Genomic DNA, 15,210 nt, shown 5'->3' with positions numbered 1-15,210 from the left:
CATGTTAAAATGTTTCATCAGTGCTTCCTGTTAAAATATCTTGAAAAATGCCAGACATTTCAATCTCAACTCCTCCCCATTAGTGGGGCACACAATAAGCCATGCACCGCATGCCACAATGAAAGGCAAGTCCCATACAACTTATGCCATTTGATAAGCACTCTCTCTCCTTTTAGTTCATTCATTTTGACAATCATGTATTTAGGTTAAATTCATGGACACTGCATTGAATTGTGATTTTCCACCAGCTACAATATATGAACTGCCAGCTATTAATCATATATCCAACAAAAGAGTAGCATTACAAAAATGCTGCAAAGTTTGGGCTGGGAGGACTTGGGAGAAAGGAGACAAGCTGCTCCACTAAGTGGTATGTTCCAAGCTGTCAATAGAGAGGGCGTGGAATGACATTAGTAGACGAATAAGTTTGAGTGGTGTTTTTAAAAGTAGGAAAGAACACAATATGATGATAAAGTTTGACTTCGAGCAGACAAATTGGGGCAAATATTTATTTGTAGGAAAGGGAGTTAGGGATTGGGATAACTTATCAAGGGAAATGTTCAATAAATTTCCAATTCCTTTGCACTCAATTATGAAATGGCTAGGAAAATAACATGTAGGTAATCTGCACCTGGGCGACTCCCCTAAATGCAGATTAGTAGTGATTGATTGATTGATAGTGGAGGTGGGCGCGTCCAGTGTGCCATGATCAGGTGAAAATTAATTATGGCCGAAGATTACGCTGATGTCATTGGGGCTCCAGAAAAACAGGTCCAAGGTAGGATTCTTCCTGGTGGGTTTCATGTTATGCGTATGGAGATGAAGACCATTTACAAAGTTTGAGAAAATATAAATAAGTACTCCTGGCCAAAAGCTGGAAACTGCAGATGATGAAGATGATGATGATAAAATATAAGTGTCCAGAGGAGAATTTGTAGTACCCATGGTGTTTGATGTCTAATTGATTGAGGTGTTGAAATCACCAATAAGAATTATTTCATTGTGGTTGTTAAGGGCTAATATAGTGGAGCAGAAGCATTCTTCTACCATATTGAGATTCCTGGAAGGGTGTTTCTAAAAACAGCTGAGAAGTATATTTTTAGGGATAACAGCTACTTCTATCGATATGACCTTGTGGTCAGTTTCAAGATCTGTTCTTAGCAATGATTAATGTAAGACTCCCATGTTTTGGTCTGCCATGTTTTGATCTATGCCCATAAAATATTTGAAAGTCTCACCGAAACATATTTTTGGGCTCAACACTGTTGTTCAGCCATGATTCAGTGAATATCAAGAAATCAATATAATTCAGCTCAGGGGCAGGCGTGTGAATGTTAGATATCTTATTTCTGAATTTTTGTAGATACTGGTACTGATTCCAGCCAATAAGAGAAGTGATGAAGACATGGTAGGAATTATCTTGCTTGGCAGCTGGGCTGCAGTAGGGGCAAGTTTGTCGAGCACAAGCTTCAAGCACAGGAAACACTAATTCACATTTTGCAAAGCAACACTACCTCACATTGACAGAAAATGTGCGAACCAAAGAGGTCACTGCAAACAACACTAATGCCCAGAAGAGACAAAAAAAAGTAACAGAGCAGAATAAGTGTGTGACTGCTTGCTACCGGCTGCCATCTTGTCCATCTTATTGTTACCTGAGTCAAGCTTGCAATCTGAGACGACATTTGACATTGTGCTCACAGCCACTCGACCTCCAACTGAACCTCAGGGAGTTACATCCCACATTCCATGGGGTAAAAAGTCAGCGACTACACTAGTTTCATATAGCTCTCCATACAACCCTATCCTGCACCACTGTACACTGTCCTCTACAGTATACCCCAGCCGTTCTTATCCCCTGCACTTTATTTCAATATCAGCCAAACCCATACTGGGGGTGAAACTTCCCCAATTCATTCTCCTCACATTAGCACTTTGTTTGTGACCTGGCATATGCATCTCACATTCATAATCTTTAGACGGGTTCTATTCTATTCTATTCCCCATGTTTCACCTCCATACAATGCCATGCACACATAACTCAAGAATTTCTGTCTTATGTAAAATGAATTTCATTTTATTGGTCCATATTGATGATTGACTACTTTCAATAAGATGGGCAGGTCCAGGTCTTCATCAAAATAAATATTTTCCAGCACTCCAATAATAATAGAATTCATTGATAAGAGACTTACACATTGGTACTACATTCTAATGTATTCTGACCAATCCAATTTAACTATACATTACCATTACCAAGATTTTTCACCTGGATCAACAACCCACAATCCTGACACGTTGAACACTAAGCAAAATTCGGAACTTTTGCTCTGTGGGCCGAAAATGTACTTTTGCTCCCTGGTGTTACAGTAGCAACATTCTACCACGCTTTTAACACAAAAGTAAAAATTAACCTCAAAAACTAGAATAAATTAAGGCGAACATCGGTGTCCACTGTGGCCTGTTGGGAAACTTACATTGGTTGGGGCCAAGGCAGACATGCTAATGGACACTAGCGTGCGTGCGCAGTAATGTGCTAAATTTGTATGGCGCTACATGAAGTGTCGTGTTATACACATTCAGCACATTACTGGGTCCACTAGCATGACCGCCTTGGCCCCAGCCGATGTTAGCTTCCCAACAGGCCACAGCGGACAACAGTGTCCGCCTTAATTTATTGTTGTTTTTTATGTTAATCTTTACTTTTGCATTAAAAGTTTGGTAGAATGTTGCTATTGTAACACCAGAGAGCACAAATACAGTTTTGGCCCACAGAGCAAAATTTTGAAATTTTGCTTTATGTTATCAATTTTGAGCCTGCAGACATGTGTGTCCTTGAAAATAATATATGTTGTACCTGAATATATAATTTTGAAGCCTGGTGCATGAATTATTACCGAATGGGATATGTGCGATATTCTATAATGTCAAATTCTGAATAAAGTTGGAATTTTGAGCCAGAGGACACCCGTGTCCGCCGTGGCCTAGCAGGAAGTCCAAAAATAGACAATGGTGTCCACTGTGGCACTCAATGTGTTAAACTGAGAATGTCTCCATAAAATTATTATAAAAAAATTATTACAAAATTATTATTATTGATCAAGAAAAAGTGTTCATCACAATAATCAATTCCAAAAATGTAAATATTACAATAAGGCATAAGGACTACAGACGAAACATGTATATCGAAGAACTTAGACAAGATGGCGTCAGCGAAGGATGTAAGTGAAGATAGCCCCCGGTTCACTTGCAAAATAATCAGGAATAATTTAGTTTAATTTCTGGGTTGAACCGTGTTGTAGTTGTCTGTACATCACGTACAGTTTGCCAACGTTTCGAATACATTACAGTATTCTTTGTCAAGGCGACAGAAATACCCCTACTCGATCCGAGGTAAGCAGTCTCCCAGGCAGCAATTTATACTACTAGAGTAGCCATGTCCTTGGCTTTTTATATCCTAGCCTTTCTGGCTGACGTAAGCCCTGGCTGTTTCGTGAGCATTCTGGAAGGTATGTGTCACAGCCAGGTAGTGGGGGCTTGCCTGCGCTGTTATGTAATGGGGTTTTGGCCCGTGTGTTTATGTGGTCCGTATGTCTTAAACTATGAATGATAGGCATCCAAGAATTACTGATTTTATATCGTTCTAAATTTTTAATGTTCAGATGTTTCTTAATTTCGATAGCCTCGTGGATTTTCCTTTCCAGATTCCAAGGGATAGCTGCTAGGATCTTGGTCTTGTCAAATGATATTCGGTGCCTGGTTTCGTAGGAATGCTTGGCTACCGCTGAAATATCTGTGTTTTGGTTCTTGGTGTGATGGATATGTTCTTTTAGGTGGGTGAAGATCAAACGTTTTGTTTGACCTACATAACAAGCTCCGTAGCTACATTCAATGTGATATACTCAAGGAGCCTGTAATTCTATTGTCTTTTACTGGTGGTAGATAATGAAACAAAACGTCTTGATCTCCACTCGCCTAAAAGAACATATCCGTCACACCAAGAACCAAAGCACAGATATTTCAGCGGTAACCAAGCATTCCTACAAAACTAGGCACGGAATATCATTTGACAAGACCATGATCCTAGCAGCTATCCCTTGGAATCTGGAAAGGAAAATCCACACGAGGCTATCGAAATCAAGAAACATCTGAACATTAAAAATTCAGAACGATATAAAATCAGTAATTCTTGGATGCCTATCATTCATAGTTTAAGACATACGGACCACATAAACAGACGGGCCAAAACCCCATTACATAACAGCGCGGGCAAGCCCCCACTACCTAGCTGTGACACGTACCTTCCAGAATGCTCACGAAACAGCCAGGGCTTACGTCAGCCAGAAAGGCTAGGATATAAAAGGCCAAGGTCAGGGCCACTCTAGTAGTGTAAATTGCTGCCTGGGAGACTGATTACCTCGGATCGAGTAGGGGTATTTCAGTTGCCTTGACAAAGAATATTGCAATGTATTCGAAACATCGGCAAACTGTACGTGATGTACAGACAACTACAACACAGTTCAACCCGGAAATTAAACTAAATAATTCTTCACACCGTAGAAACTTCACCTCTAAGTTAATCAGGAATAAGTGTGGTGTAAACAAGAAGTGAGTGAAGAATGGTATCCAGTGTGAAAAGTGTTTAATTTGGTAACATTTTGAGTGCATATGTAGTGCTGGTTATGCTAAAACTGAAGATACTTGGACCTGTGTGAGCTGTGGTGAGTGCAATTTGAATAGCGGTAACAAACGTAGGTCTGCAAGAGTCAATGAATAACTGGCGGCTCATTCCTTGGAGGATGGAGGTAATGATAATGTACTTATAATTCTCTCTTTATTGCAAAAGGATTTACATGCATGAAAAGCGGAGAATGAGATCTTAAAGGAGAAGGTACGTTTACTGGAAGTGAAAGTACCGGTTAACACTCAGAACTCAGGTGACTCCGTGAATTCAAGCGTGTGGTGTCAAGTTGCTTCGGATTCTAGGAAGAAAAGTGTACAGTTAAATAAAGACAACTTTGTAATTGACACTAAAAATAAATTTTCAGCCCTGAGGGAGGTAGGACTAATCCTTATGGGAAGCAAACAGACACGGCAAGGCCATAGAGTGCACCAGCCAAAGTGTCCAACATTCTTATATTTGGTGATAGCCAAGCAAACATATAACACAAACTCCATTACGAGACACGGCAAGGCCATAGAGTGCACCAGCCAAAGTGTCCAGCATTCTTATATTTGGTGATAGCCAAGCAAACATATAGCACAAACTCCATTACGAGACACGGCAAGGCCATAGAGTGCACCAGCCAAAGTGTCCAACATTCTTATATTTGGTGACAGCCAAGCAAACATATAGCACAAACTCCATAACGAGACACGGCAAGGCCATAGAGTGCACCAGCCAAAGTGTCCAACATTCTTATATTTGGTGACAGCCAAGCAAACATATAGCACAAACTCCATTACGAGACACGGCAAGGCCATAGAGTGCACCAGCCAAAGTGTCCAACATTCTTATATTTGGTGATAGCCAAGCAAGGGGAATTGCGAAGGTAATGAGTAATGAGAACATTGCAGCATCAGCCGTCATCTATCCTGGGGCCCCAACCAAGAAGGTACTGGAAAACACGGAGCATGCAGCAAGAAATCTCGGAAGTCGTGATGCAGTAGTGATCATCGGCGTGACGAACGACGTAGCTCACAACAACGCTAAGAATGTCATTTCTCAACGTATATGTACCCTAGTTAAGCTGGTTCACGCTAACATCTTTGTACCTAGGAACGTGCCCCAAAGGCATGATTTGAGTAGAGACTCGTATGTGAACACTGAAATGCACAAAGTTAATACAGATACGGTTAAAATTTGTAAACATTTTCATAATATTCAGGTAACTGAATGCAGCAGTTTCGAGAGACACTGTTAAACAAAGCATCGCCTTCATTTAACAATTCAGGTAAATTAAAGATTGCAAATATTGTTCTAGATTTTATTAATTATAAGATATGTACTGTCAAAAGGCAACTCCATTGAGTTATAATACTGACCAGGAAAACTAGTAAAAAAAGCCAGCTGTACTTCAAGCTGGCTCAGTCAACGAGGAAATGAAACTCAGCAAAGTTGGGAATTTAAAGTTACTCAATCGCTACAGTCAAGTTTTATGCAGGAAGGGAGGCTGAAACTGCTATTGGTAAACTGTCAAAGTGTAGTAAATCAACAATTAAAATTTGGTACATTGATGGAATCTTATGAGACTGATGTGGTGACAGGAGTGGAACCATGGTTGGGAGAAAGGGTGGGTAATAAAGAAGTATTTCCAGAGGGGTACACAGTCTATCTTAGAGACCAAAGAGATAAAATGGAAGGCGGGGTGTTTATTCTGATAATAATAATAATAATAATAATAATAATAATAATAATAATAATAATTAGAATAATCGTATGGCCTCAGCTACCGTGTGCAGACATTTCGATTTGACGCCATCTGGCTGTCTGCTCGTCAATTTCGACATTCCGTTTTACTCTAGGTCTGCTAGATGGCAGACAGAGTAAACCGGATCTCTCTTGGGCGTCTATGGCTGAGATTTAATTAATTTTGTCGGGTAAATACCAAATGTATCACCAGAGATCTTTTACATGCCGAGATCGTACGACATGGAGTGTCGAATGGACTTTTTCCGCCCTTCAAAAATCCAACTACCTCTGCCGGGTTTGAACCCGCTATCTTGGGATTCGGAGGCCGACACTCTACCACGGATCCACAGAGGAAACTTACTGTATACATGAATGGTTTACCGATGAAAGGGATGAAATATTATGGATAAAATTAGTTTATGACAATATGAAGGCGGTGGGCATTATAGGAACATATAGGCCTGGAAGAGAGGAAAGAGACTTGGAAATATTCGCAAAACTAATAGATTATACTCATAAAAACAATAATAATATGGTAATAATTTTATTTTAATTTTTTTTTTTTTTTTTTTTTTGCTAGGGGCTTTACGTCGCACCGACACAGATAGGTCTTATGGCGACGAGATGGTAATAATTGGGGCAGATCTAAAATTGCCTGAAGTTGAATGGAATGAACCTACAAGTGAAGCCTATGAACGGAAACTGGCAAATAAGTTGATATGGGAGGGAGGATTTACACAAGTAGTAATAACTTGCTAGATGTATTCTTGGTTAAACCATGGGAAAATGTTGATAAAACTGAGGTAATTGAAGAAATAGGTGACCATAGGGCTGTAATAATGGATGTAGGACTGGTACCAAAAAGGCTTAATAAGAGGGTCACACAAGACAATAAACTGTACAAAAAAACTAAAGTTGATGAATTTGGGACTTACCTTATATCACAATTCAGTTGTTGGATAAGTGAAGGGAATAATGTGGATACACTTTGGGCTAAATTTAAAGGAATCATTTGGGAAGGAGAGAAGAGGTTTGTACCTGTTAAGAAAGGTAAAATTACCTCAGACCCTATTCATTATAACTTACAAGGAAATAAGAAAATTAAAAGGAAAATGTAAAATGGTACACATGAAAATCAAAGAAGGTAGGGAGAGTAGAGAAACTAGAAAACAGCTAATGAGAGAACTTAATAGATTGAAAAAGAAAGCAAAAGAAATGATATGAATGGCATACTTCCAGAGGGTAATGACCACAAAGGAAAATGGAAAAAGCTGTATTCATTTATTAGGAATCAAGCAGGAAATGCAATCCAAATTCCCACAAAGGTGCGAGTAGGGGGTGAACACTTTTTAACAGATACTGAGAAAGCAAATCTATTTAGCACGAATTCAGAGATTCGGTAGAAGATTGTCAGGAGTTGGAAACCGAAACAGCTGATAGAGAGGGCGAGACACATAAGGAAACAAGAAGCTTCTCATTCACAAATGAGGATATCTTCAGAGAAATTCAACTGCTTCAGCAAGGAAAAGCAGCATGAAGTGATCAAATTACTGGGGAAGTATTAAAGACAGTGGGGTGGTACATAGTGCCTTATTTAAAATTTATCTTTGAGTATGTCATAAATAATAGTGTAATACCACAGGAATGCAAAGAATCTATAATACCAATTTATAAAGGAAACAGTGATAAAAGGAAATCTGAGAACTACGGACCAAACAGCCCGACCAGTGTAGTTTGTAAAATACTGGAGAGTTTAATAGCAAAGTACATCAGAGGGATATTTGATGATAAAAACTGGTTCATGAAGAGCCAGTATGGATTTAGAAGGAAATTTTCCTGTGAGGCACAACTGGTGGGATTTCAGCAGGACATATCAGATCAGTTGGATTCAGGAGGCCAGTTAGATTGCATAGCCATAGATCTTTCCAAAGCCTTTGATAGAGTGGAACATGGAATATTATTAAAGAAATTGGAGGGAATAGGATTGGGTGTAAGGGTTATACGTTCGATTAGGACATTTCTAAATTCTAGAGTTCAGAAAGTCAAAGTAGAAAATAATGTATCGCAGGGAACAAGGCCAGAATTCACCGGCACAGCTATGATGCCATACTTACAGGACCCCCTGGGTAGTAGAGGCTTTCGGGTGGGAAAAAATCAAAAGTTTATTGATGAATTTTCCCGTTTCACTGTCCGTTTCCTCACACTCGTTGTCTTCCCATCTTACTTCACCGATATCCACATATCACATATTATACTTATTCTATCACTTACATATTTCCATATTATACTAATTACACTTACCTCTTATAAATTCCTGCTGGCAGACTGTCTCGAACCAACGATCTTCAACTCCGTAGTCCTTCACCTTCTCCACTCGGCTAACAGGTTACTTGACATTCAAACGTAATAAGGAGATATATGTATATGTACATACCTATAAATGCACGTAGTACACCAGAAGTGAAACAGATGACATTGCAAAATATTTCATATTTACCCCAAAAGATGGCACTCTCATCTCTCTCTCTCTCTCCCCTTCAACTGCTGCCAACTTAAATTTTTAAACAGAAACGAAAATATATCAAACTCAAGTCACGAGTTTCATTACCGCCACACGTTCCTCGTATAAAAGGAGACCAAGTATCCACGTTCCTTCCAGTCATTCGGCACAGTATAGGCATACATAGTGGACGTTCAGTACCAAAAATATGTCGGGAATCGCCGTGGTAGTAAACAAATATCAAGACGAACTGCGAAAATCCACATTCATTCCACGTTCCTCTTACTCGAAATTCGTACTCGGGAAGCCAGGAGTACCGAATAGGAGATATCTCCAACAGCTTGTATCGAACAAAGAAATGGTCATGGCATTCCTACGGAAAACCAGACTAGTTAAAGACACCATAAAGTGCCCCAAGTGTCAATCCAACATCACCTTGGAGGACACAAAACAAACAGGCTACAGCGTACAATCGGCCTGAAATAAAGGACCAAGAGAATCGAGGTGCAAAACCACCAGAACCATACGTCAGAAGTCTTGGTTTTCAAAAAGCAACCTCACAATTCCGGAAATCACACAACTGATGTACGAAATAGTACACAATACCCACTCGGCCGATATAATTCGCGAATACGGCTTCTCGAAAACCACCAAACCGACTGGACAAATTTCTACCGAGAAGTACTCATTAACTATATAGAAACAACATCAGAATCCATCGGCGGCCCAAATACAATTGTCGAGGTCGATGACAGCAAATTCAGCCGAAGGAAATATTATAGGGGGCACTTCGCGGAAGGCCAGTGGGTTTTCGGTGGTGTAGAGACGGGTTAGGGCAAGTGTTTCTTCACGACCGTGGAAGACAGAACGGCCCAATCCCTCATATCCAAAACAGTGGATAAAGCCCACCATCATCACAGACTGCTAGCAATCTTACAGCACTCTCAAAAAACACGGATATGAGCACCTGACAGTTAATCATTCAGTCGAGTTCGTAGATAAAGTAAGTGGTGCGACCACAAATACAATAGAATCTACATGGCGCCATGTCAAAGCATCCGTCCCGGAATATAATCGCAGGAGAAGCCTCTACACTGGCTACCTCGCGACGTACATGTTTAATAAACAATGCAAAGTAGCAGGCGAAGATAAATTCAACAGATTTTTGGAAATCGTCCGGGAGATTGACTGGTAAGTTCGAACAGGCTTGACAACATTCACCACTCCCTTCAATATATCTTCCATGATCCTGTTCTCCCAACGCACATGTGTGCAACACGAAAGGCAGATATCGCCGCTCCTCCCTTCGTAACAGATGTCATACCATCGCTGTAGTGTTGAGGGATGTTTTAACAGCAAGTACAACTAGACGAAAACATTCCACTCATGCGTCCAGCTCTGTGATGGTGGTGATTATTGTTTTAAGAGGAAGTACAACTAGAAACAAACACTCCTGTTGTCTGTCCAGCTCTGTGATGGTGGTGATTATTGTTTTAAGAGGAAGTACAACTAGAAACAAACACTCCTCTCCTGTGTCCAGCTCTGTGATGGTGGTGATTATTGTTTTAAGAGGAAGTACAACTAGAAACAAACACTCCTGTTGTCTGTCCAGCTCTGTGATGGTGGTGATTATTGTTTTAAGAGGAAGTACAACTAGAAACAAACACTCCTGTCATCTGTCCAGCTCTGTGATGGTGGTGATTATTGTTTTAAGAGGAAGTACAACTAGAAACAAACACTCCTCTCCCGTGTCCAGCTCTGTGATGGTGGTGATTATTGTTTTAAGAGGAAGTACAACTAGAAACAAACACTCCTGTCATCTGTCCAGCTCTGTGATGGTGGTGATTATTGTTTTAAGAGGAAGTACAACTAGAAACAAACACTCCTCTCCTGTGTCCAGCTCTGTGATGGTGGTGATTATTGTTTTAAGAGGAAGTACAACTAGAAACAAACACTCCTCTCCTGTGTCCAGCTCTGTGATGGTGGTGATTGTTTTAAGAGGAAGTACAACTAGAAACAAACAGTCCTGTTGTCTGTCCAGCTCTGTGATGGTGGTGATTATTGTTTCAAGAGGAAGTACAACTAGAAACAAACACTCCTGTCATCTGTCCAGCTCTGTGATGGTGGTGATTATTGTTTTAAGAGGAAGTACAACTAGAAACAAACACTCCTCTCCTGTGTCCAGCTCTGTGATGGTGGTGATTATTGTTTTAAGAGGAAGTACAACTAGAAACAAACACTCCTGTCATCTGTCCAGCTCTGTGATGGTGGTGATTTTTGTTTTAAGAGGAAGTACAACTAGAAACAAACACTCCTGTCCTGTGTCCAGCTCTGTGATGGTGGTGATTTTTGTTTTAAGAGGAAGTACAACTAGAAACAAACACTCCTGTCATCTGTCCAGCTCTGTGATGGTGGTGATTATTGTTTTAAGAGGAAGTACAACTAGAAACAAACACTCCTGTGTCCAGCTCTGTGATGGTGGTGATTATTGTTTTAAGAGGAAGTACAACTAGAAACAAACACTCCTGTCCTGTGTCCAGCTCTGTGATGGTGGTGATTTTTGTTTTAAGAGGAAGTACAACTAGAAACAAACACTCCTGTCGTATGCCCAGCTCTGTGATGGTGGTGATTATTGTTTTAAGAGGAAGTACAACTAGAAACAAACACTCCTCTCCCGTGTCCAGCTCTGTGATGGTGGTGATTATTGTTTTAAGAGGAAGTACCGTATCCAACAATGGGTTGAAGAGAATATTATGAAGGTTAATGGAAGCAAATCAACTGTTACAACATTTACAAACAGGAGCTTTAAAACTGAATTTAAATATTCTTTGGATGAGGTAAATATCCCAAAGGATGGCAAATACAAATACTTGTGTGTGAGATTGGAAAGTAATTTGCACTGGAAGGGTCATATTGATGACATTGTTGGGAAAGCATACCATGTCATTACATGTCAGAATGAGGCTACTTACAGGATGCCTCAAAGAATTCAAAGAGAAAGGTTACTTAACCATGGTTCGCCCAATATTGAATATTCAAACAGTGTTTAGGATTCTCACCAGGAATACCTAATAAAAGAAATAGATGATGTGCAGAGGAAAACAGCAAGATTTGTAACAGGGGATTTCAGGAGAAAAAGTAGTATGTCAGAAATGTTAGAGGAACTTGGGTGGGAAACTTTAAGAGAAGGGAGAAAATTAGACCTAAGGGATTACACAGAGCCTATCCAGGAGAAGAAGAATGGAGAGAAATCCGTGAGAGGCTTCAGTTGGAAAATAATTATTTCGGCAGGACTGACCAAAAGTATACAATTAGAACGAATTTTAGCAGATGCGATTGGGGTAAATTTTCATTCATTGGGAAGGGCGTGAATGAGTGGAACAGTTTACCAGGGGTAGTGTTTGATCCTTTTCCAAAATATGTACAGATATTTGAGAAGAGAATAAACAGCAACAGAGAAAAGAAATGTTAGAGGGCATTCGACCACTGCAGGTTATTGTAAATAAAAAACTTTTGAGAATAAATTTATTCCATCCCCTGGTCTACAGAGACTGACAGCTGAAGTAGGGGACTGATTGTAAGGGTGAAGTACAGTGGGGATTTCGAGGGCCGTTGGACCGCTACGGTAGCTGTGAAGGCCCTCCAGGAACTCTGAAAAGCAGTGGCGAAAGGGGCTGTGGTTAAGACGAAGCATGTCGTTATGCTACATAGGTTCCTAAATGGGTACAAAAATAAAAGTAAATGCAATTCAAATTTTAATCTTATAGCAGTTGTATAGTGTTATTTGAATTAATTCCACATACTGTATATGAGTTGACTATGTTTGTAAGTACAAGAGATATTGTAAGTAGAATTTTGTAAACAATATAAATTTATTAAGGATGAGCTGTGTGTTTAATAGAAAAAATTGTTAGTATAAATGGTATAATACTGTATTCTAGGAAAATGTCTTCTTCTCTTATTAATATAAAACTTAATGCTTGACAATAATGTATTTTAGTGTACCATTTGCCACTGAGGTACACACCTCATATGCAAATAAAGTAATTTTGATTTGATATTTACCTACCCCATTTACCTACGTACACAAACTGTGTCTTAAGATCAAATGCACCTATTTTTTTTTTTATAAATATTACAAGCAAAACATACTTGTATGTTCAAATAATACCAAGATAAATAACTTAAAGTGTTGTAGTAACTTTGTCAGTTGGAATGTTCAGTGTTCAAGTTCTGAAAAAGTTTTTAGGATCCAAACAGTATTTTATACAGATACAATATTAACCCCGCAGAATTTTAAGATGCGTGAGCAAATAATTCAAATTACATGCACTTAAAAGTCAGTGAATGTAGGTAAATACTTTTAGACATATTACATGTTACACACTAGGTTAAGTGTGTATGCAAGTTATATCTTTTCCAAACGATGTATGAAGACAAAAGATGACCTAAAGGAAGGTCGATACTAGTCCCGATGTATAATAAGCCTATAACATATGGTACTGACCTGTCCATCCTGTTGAAAGTAGTCAATCATCAATACGGACCAATACAATTAAATGTATGACTTCATTCTGTTGATGATGTTACAACAAGAATGTCTATGTATTACCACTAAGAATACTCTCTGAGTAATACTTTATGTACAGTAGATAATATACGATAGGCAGAAGATGGATATATTTGCCGTTTGTCCTTTATACAAAAATATGCACTGCACTGAACAATAAACTTTACCTGATTTCGTATCAGTGACCGTACGATTTTGAGATCTAGAAGACTGCCAACAGCGAACAACTGAGACCCTGACTTTATCAGCAGTTGTCAAAGGCTGTGAACAAAGAGTAGAGTGAAAGAAATCACAAATACTTCAAGGAAATCTGAAGACAAGCACGGCAATCGGTCGCGGTAGTCCCATATGCACCGTACAAAATCGATAAATATGAATATAACCAAAGCCTGCTATTATAGTGTAGGCAACGATATAACATAACAACAACCCAACCATTTCGAACGGAAATCAGATATAGACATCCATCTCACTAATTTACAACCATGGGGTGTTCCTCTCTTCACGAATATAGGCTTTGTATTATTTTATTAACTGAAATTGTGAATGCTGTCAATCATTTGAAGAACGACAAAGACCCAGGTATGGATGCTATTTCGGGAGAAATGCTGAAAGTGATGGGGGAGGAGGGCATGCGTGTTTTACAATTGGTATGTAATAAGGTGAGGAAAACTGGTGAAAAACTGCGCATTGAAGATGACACTCCCCTCATTGCTGGTAGTGAAGAGGAACTTCATGACTGGACAACATCAATACTAATCCCTCTTCACAAAAAGGGGTCTAAAAGGGATTGTTCCAATTATCGGACTATCGCATTAATATCCCATGCAAGCAAAGTTCTGCTCTACATAATAAATCAACGCCTAAAACCATTCCTGCAACCTCAGATATCCGCAGAACAAGCAGGCTTTGTTGCAGGTAAAGGAACACGAGAGTCTATCCTGAACATGAGACAGATAATTGAGAAATGTCGCGAGTTTTGTGTCCCTGCCTTTATTTGCTTCCTGGACTACAAAAAGGCTTTCGGTTGTGTTATGTGGGACAAGTTGTGGCAGGTGCTACAGGAATTTGGGGTTCCACTGCACTTAATATCGTTACTGAAAGGCCTGTATAAAAACCACGCAGCAACCATAAAGGTGGATGGTGATCTCTCAGGCATTTTCAATGTGACAAATGGAGTAAGGCAAGGTTTATATTATCACCTCAACTCTACAACATCTATGCAGAGTGTGTCATCAAAAGAGCTCTCAATGGCTGGAATGGTGGAATTTCGATTGGTGGCAGAAAAATGAATAACCTGCGCTTTGCAGATGACACTTCCCTCATTGCTGGTAGTGAAGAGGAACTTCATGACTTGCTTACAAGGGTGAAGAACACTAGTGTTCAGTATGGTCTAGAGATAAACATCAAAAAGACCAAACTAATGGTAGTTGATCGGCAAGGTCAAATCCAACTTACGGGATACCTAAAGGACCTGGATATAGTTAAGGTATTTGTATACTTGGGGTCTGTCATTAATGACACGGGAAGCTGTGATAAAGAGGTAAAAAGACGTATTGTCTTAGGTCGTGGTTAAACTTACAAAGATCTGGCAGAACCGGGCAATATCAAAAGCCACGAAGATGCGCTTGGTAGAATCATTAGTGTTCTCCGTCTTTTTGTACGGCTGTGAGACCTGGACCGTAAATGCTAAGGACAAAAAGCGCATTGATGCCTGTGAGATGTGGT

General features: G+C 39.6%; 1 protein-coding gene across 5 annotated transcripts in view; it reads right to left on the bottom strand.

Moving 5' to 3' along the window:
• LOC136866905 (gastrula zinc finger protein XlCGF46.1) overlaps positions 1 to 13,807 on the bottom strand; it is a 108,698-nt gene extending 94,891 nt beyond the window's left edge. For all 5 annotated transcript variants that reach the window (XR_011017951.1, XM_068226894.1, XM_067143999.2 and 2 more), the window contains exon 1: positions 13,650 to 13,807. The gene's annotated coding sequence lies outside the window, so the exon portion shown is untranslated. The remainder of the gene's footprint in view (positions 1 to 13,649) is intronic.
• Positions 13,808 to 15,210: the final 1,403 nt, after the last annotated feature.

Source organism: Anabrus simplex, chromosome 3 (genome assembly GCF_040414725.1).
Source record: "Anabrus simplex isolate iqAnaSimp1 chromosome 3, ASM4041472v1, whole genome shotgun sequence".
In the NCBI taxonomy this organism is placed as follows: domain Eukaryota; kingdom Metazoa; phylum Arthropoda; class Insecta; order Orthoptera; family Tettigoniidae; genus Anabrus; species Anabrus simplex.
The sequence above is the reverse complement of the archived record's forward strand: the minus strand, read 5'-3'. Positions and strand labels throughout refer to the sequence as shown.